Here is a 6,029-nt window from a genome sequence, read left to right as displayed (position 1 = left end):
AACTTGAACTACTAATTCAAATAACATGTTATTATAATTATTCGATGAGTAAAGTTTACCATTTATAAAACAATGATAAGAAACGAAATTTTTCTCTTCCATTATTATGTAACATATCGTTTTCCAAACCTAACGGTTACGTAAACTTACATATTTGTTTAAAATTGTAAACTAAATATATAAAAAAAAAAGAGATTGAATGAATAATTTATCCTGAAGAACAATGCAATACCTACTCGTACGAGACAATAATGGACCAGCCAGTCATATAACAAAATAATGCAAGGCTTTTTTGTTCTTTACATGAAAGAATTGTATTGCAAAAAATAATTGCCTTGGGCATGTTAAAATTGTTCAATAGAAAAAAAGTGCTGAATGCAATACTGAAATTCATTGAAAATGTTTTAGTGACTGGAAAATTCAACGGCGAAGGGAATTGTTGTAGGATTCGTTTAACGAAGGGTTTCGTTACCCCCATAGTTTCGACCCTCGCCACTTTCAGGATTGGATAGGCAACCCCATGTCCAACCCCCCTCCCCCCATAGCATTTATGATGGCCGAGGGTTGCCAAGGGTGTGCTACACTACCCCCTCCTTTCGACGAATCAAAAATGGGAACTGGTTTTCGTACGATTATCAACGCAAAATGTAAGAGACGGGAAAGGACAATAGGAACAATAAAAGATTAAAGGACAATAGTTTTTATTCTGTTGGAAAAGATTTCGTCGACAGTTGTTCGAAATGAAAAATGAAAATATAGCAAACATCCTGCGTACTACGCTTCAGGATTTTTTTGTGCTATAGAAATTAGGCACAGAAAAGTATTCAAACTTGCTCTTCCTTTTAACATTTCGACAACAATGCATAATAAATGAACAATGTTCTTATTTCTGGTGTTATAATATTCTAGTGAAATGAGGTACAATGCACTTTTGTTTCTCGATGAATATTTATTTATAATATACGCCATGAAAATTCGAATTGTTTGTTTCCACATACTTTTGCTCTTGAATATCCTCGATGTAATTAACAAAAGCTGACGTAGAAAACAGCTTCGCAATTATCGACGATAAATAGACAATACAATATTGAAGAACGTCAATATATTGGTTGCAGCTTACGAACATTATTAAAGGATGAAAGAAATTTTTATTTGGCTCTTAATGCGAACCGTTTTTATTTTGCACAAGGACTCGCAAGCTAGTAATTAGTAAAAAAAAAATGGCCTGAGTTGCGACGGTGCGAATACTCGAATCGTTAGCCCATCAACGTTATAAACATAGTTCCCCATGATTTCCCCTGTTTACATTTTCGAATGTTATCCTGCGGATTCAGTCGAACGTTGTCCTGCGCAGAATAACGGTCTCCGGTCTATGTGCGAGTATATTTCCAAGCATCTGAAAGTGTTGTTAGAAGTTTTGGAAAATTGCAGTATTTTAAATTTGATGTTCGGATTACAGTGCTGTTTATTTTGAACGTAAATCTACATTTCGTCATTCGGTACTCCATTGAAACGCGGTAAGTAGTTTATCGATAACGAATTCGGCAACAGAAACATGATATTATTTCAAAAAAGAAAACAATTCCATTGGAAATTGCAAGTTTGAAATATTAATTTGATTACATGTTTGTAGTATTGCGTGATTGTGTAAAGAAGATCGAGTTATAATAAGATTGTTACAGAATTTGTTTTAAGAGAAATTAGTTATATAAATTCTGTGCGTTCTGCATACTAAAATGTACATTTTCAAATGTTTATTATATACATATTTATGGACAAAGAAATACGTACTTAAGTATAAAGAAGATTGGGTTACATTAGAATTTCTACATTTTTCGCAATTAGGCATTTATTTCACAATTGGGAATTTCCTTTTGAAAAATTAATTATACATGTAAATTCTCCTTGTTTTACGTATCGATACAAATGTACATGTAATGTACAGTAACTCGCAAAAATAATTAAATATAGGGTAAGGGATCCATTTACTGTGGAGGTGCCAATTACTGTGCCTATATTTATAGTATAATTAATGTAGACACAGTAATTGATACCACCATAGTAATTAGGTCCCTTGCCCTACATAGAAGATCAAACTGCAATTTCCACGGAAACAGTACATGAAAATTGGAACCGTAGAAACTGAAATTGGGTAATTAAATGTTTACAAAGAATAATAGACGATAAAATTTAATAGGATATTTATTTGTCTGTTCAGAAATTTTCAATAAAATTTTGTGCACTTATTCCCGAAGATTGACGGTATAAATTAATTATAGTTCAAAATGCGGAGAACTCACTTACAATATCAAGCTCAAGAAAATGAAGGAGCAGAAAATGTCGGCACACCGGTCAACTCAGGTCTGCCTTCGTTTCCGAGATTACGCTTGCTGGACAAGATTGTGAAATCGGTGAGTCCTACACGAGGTGATCCACCAATTAACATCGTTCAAAAATTGCTAATCACAATCTGAAATTGCTGATATGTGTTTTATTACATTTTAAGAAATCAGATAAAGTCACATTTGATTTATTCCACAAAAGAAATACAAGCAATACATAGTGCAGTGGTTACTCTATATATGTCCCAAATGCCTAACAGATAAAAGTCCCAATTTCCAGGAGTGTTCCTGGACAAAACCGAGGCTTCTGGCCAAGGCGTGGTAAAAATAGTATCTCCTAGCCGATATTTGTCCCTGACTAGACCCGTGTTTTGGACATATATCGTGTAACCACTGTACTTCTACTTATTTTTCTACGATCAAATGAAAATAAATAGTAACATTCAAAATAATATTACAACACGTAATTACATGCAGTACGAATAGATTTGCGTCTTGATTTATTATTAGGCTACTTTTATGCATTTATGGGGAAAATCAGAAAGTGAAATATAAAGAAAAAGGAAGTTCAAACAAATTTAACAAAGATGTTTCATAACATTCGCATTCTAAAATCGGACATTTCGTATCCAACAACCTAATATACAGGGTGGTCTGTAACTGGTGGTACAATCGAAAGGAGGTGATTCTACATAAAAGAAATGAGTCGAAAATAAGTATTAAATTTTTTTCATACAAGGCTCGGTCTTTATAATAGCACGAGTGTTCGCCGAATTCTCAAACTCAATTTTGTCGAACGTAAGTCATGCGTAAGTTTTGTTACATATTTTCGATTTATTTATACCACCAGTTATCGATCACCCTGTATAAACATGTAAGTCAATCGGTCAATCAGTTCTCGATTTTTGCTGCACACCGGTTTAAAGAAAATGGTTTCAAACAAATCCGTTCAAAGCGTACTGAAAAATAACAGCTATGGAACACTTATGGTTGATTTTTGCTGGCTCTTTACACGAATGTCGTTCTTTTTTGTTCCGGAGTGTATTCTGTGATACAAAGTACGAGTTTGCACAGCGTATTACGATCTTGGTAGCGAGAGTACAGTTTTCTTCCGATATAAGACGATGGTTCGGGGCAGCTTTCGACGTATTACGGATGAGGGTGCCTATTCGGCTTGGCATTGCTCTTGAGTGGACCAAGAGTTTGTGGGCTCCATAAAGTTGTCCGACGGACCATGCAGTGTTTATTCGATTATTGTCCAGAACACGGGTCTACCCAGGGACATATATCGGCTAGAAGATACTACTCTTTGATACACTGCCGAACGGAGAAAAGGACGTAGGGTAGAATCTCACGGGGTATACCCCACGACAGTGAGGATAGTTCTGGGACGTTTATCGACTAGATATTCGGGACATATATCGAGTAAAGACTGAATTTCGTCCCGGCTCTAAGCGGTGTCGAGCGGACAACTTCGAAAGAAGAAGAGGGGTTTTCTTGTTGAGAAGGAAACATCGTCGTCTTATATCAAAAGAAAACTGTGTTCTCAGGATTTCAGGATCTCCGAGCTATAACCGGTCCGGCGATTATTTACTACTGACCGGTTGAACATTATCGGCGCGCGCGCGCTTTCATTGTAGTTCGCGCACCTGAGAGCTTCGAACTTTTCCCCCGGAAGCGGCACGCATCACGAAACGAAACCAGAACTATGTAGCACGCCCACGCGACGCTCGGCCCGACAACGATCTCGTTGGCTCTGAGTTGCGCAAGCATTGTCGTCACGCGACGATCCCAGAGGTTCCTCGTGAAAACGGTTTCTTTCGTTCGTTCGTTCTTTTTTTTTTTTTTTCCCCCGGCAGAGACGGAAGGCTGGTCAACCACGCGCGATCGAATTAAATCTCGATGGCCGAGCCGTGGTTTGTGCGTGCCGGCTAATGCACGCGAGCCCCGGCCGAGTGCACGCACGATTAAACGCGGATCGGATCTCGATCGGCGACCGGGGAAGTCTCCGGTCACAGCGAATTCTGCGAGCCGCACAGTTTGATTCCCCCGACGATTTATTCCCTCGTTGAACCTTTTCAGGATCGGGAAAAGTCCGGTCCACGGGAGTCCGTTTTCAAACACGCGAGCCGCGACCATAGTTCGTTTCCGCGCGGCCAACGAACGCAGCCCGAGAAAACGTTTCGCCGCTGCTACGATCCAGCGAACTCGACAGAAATTTTGAGGAGAAATTGGTTTTTGAAAAAACTCCGGAAACGTAAAATTGCTGATTTTATATTGAAGTTATCAGACGGCCACGTTTATTTTATTATGGTAGTTGCCATTGTCTTGTTATGATTAGTAACCCTTTGCGGTCGTATTAAGTTTATACATAGGCGTCATGTTGGTCGAAATTAATTTTCGTTGAACGAACGGTAATATATATATATAATTTAATTGTTTAATGTTGCTTCAACATCAAAGGTCATTAGCAACACGGTACATTTTCTTACAATACATTATTCATATTTGTATCGTTGATATACTTGGCAAGACCGGCGATATACTCCTTAGAACTTAACAGAATGGGTAAGGATCTAGGCAACTTAGCATTTTTCCTTTCATTCTCATATTTTTCGCATTCTATTATTAGGTGGTTTATGTTAATTGGTACTTTACATATATCGCAGATCGTATTTTCTTTCTTATTTAACAAGAATGAATGGGTTATTTCTGAGTGCCCAATTCTGATTCTAGAAATTGAAGTTTGAATTTGACGATCTACTGGACTTGGAGATTTGTGCCACTCAAAATCCGCTCCTTCATTATGATATTATTTTTGTATATAATTCCTTTTAATTTTGTCAAATACCTGTTTCCTAAAAATTTCATTTAGGTGGTTTTTAAGATCGTTTAATCTGGTATAATGGTTGATTTGTTTCATTTTTGTGTTGCAGTCTGCTAATTTGGCTGCTCTATCAGCATTTTCATTACCTTGTATACCTATATGCGATGGAATCCAGCAAAAAGTAATGGATTTGCCGGTTTCAACAGCCGCGTTATAACTTTCTTGTATTTCCTGTATACATTCATCGGTTGTTTCCAAATCTTCAATGGCCGTAGTAGCACTCTTTGAGTCTGTAAAAATTGTAAATCTATTCCCAGTGTGGACTTTTTGATTATTTCTAGTGGTTTGAATAAAGCTAGGATCTCGCTACCGAAAACTGAGCAGATGTTGTTTAGTCGATACAAATTTGTTACAGTCGGGGTTATTACGGAGCAACCTGTACCATTTTTTGTTTTGGAGCCATCCGTGAATATATTAATTGCTAATGGGTCACTATTTAGAATCTCTGCGTGCAGTGATGTAACACAGCTTTGCGCAGTGGCGATATCGTAACCAATTAGGTTCTACCGAGGTGCGATTATTGCTAGATATATGTAACACAATAATATGTTTTAATTTTACATGAAAACTATATTTTATATTTTTCTTGTCAACTTAATATAAAATAAGATCAATATGGTTCTTTGCTGTGGTGGCGAGAGCAGACATACGACTGCAAAGGGTTACTATGTATTTTTTTTTTAGATTTTTCGGATTAGGCAAACGTGTGTAAAAAGAATTGCTAATCTTAAAAAATGTATTTCTCATAGAAAAATTCGAATTTGAATTGCTTTGTAACAGTGACAAGACTGTGCCCATTC

General features: G+C 37.1%; 1 non-coding gene across 1 annotated transcript; it reads left to right on the top strand.

Moving 5' to 3' along the window:
• Positions 1-5,695: 5,695 nt before the first annotated feature.
• Positions 5,696-5,822, top strand: LOC143359418 (U4 spliceosomal RNA). The gene has a single exon (XR_013083113.1). It is a non-coding gene; the product is annotated as a U4 spliceosomal RNA (small nuclear RNA).
• The last annotated feature ends 207 nt before the right edge of the window (positions 5,823-6,029 follow it).

The sequence above is a fragment of the Halictus rubicundus genome, chromosome 11 (genome assembly GCF_050948215.1).
Source record: "Halictus rubicundus isolate RS-2024b chromosome 11, iyHalRubi1_principal, whole genome shotgun sequence".
NCBI lineage: Eukaryota > Metazoa > Arthropoda > Insecta > Hymenoptera > Halictidae > Halictus > Halictus rubicundus.
Note: the sequence above shows the minus strand (reverse complement) of the source record. Positions and strands in the feature narration are given on the sequence as shown.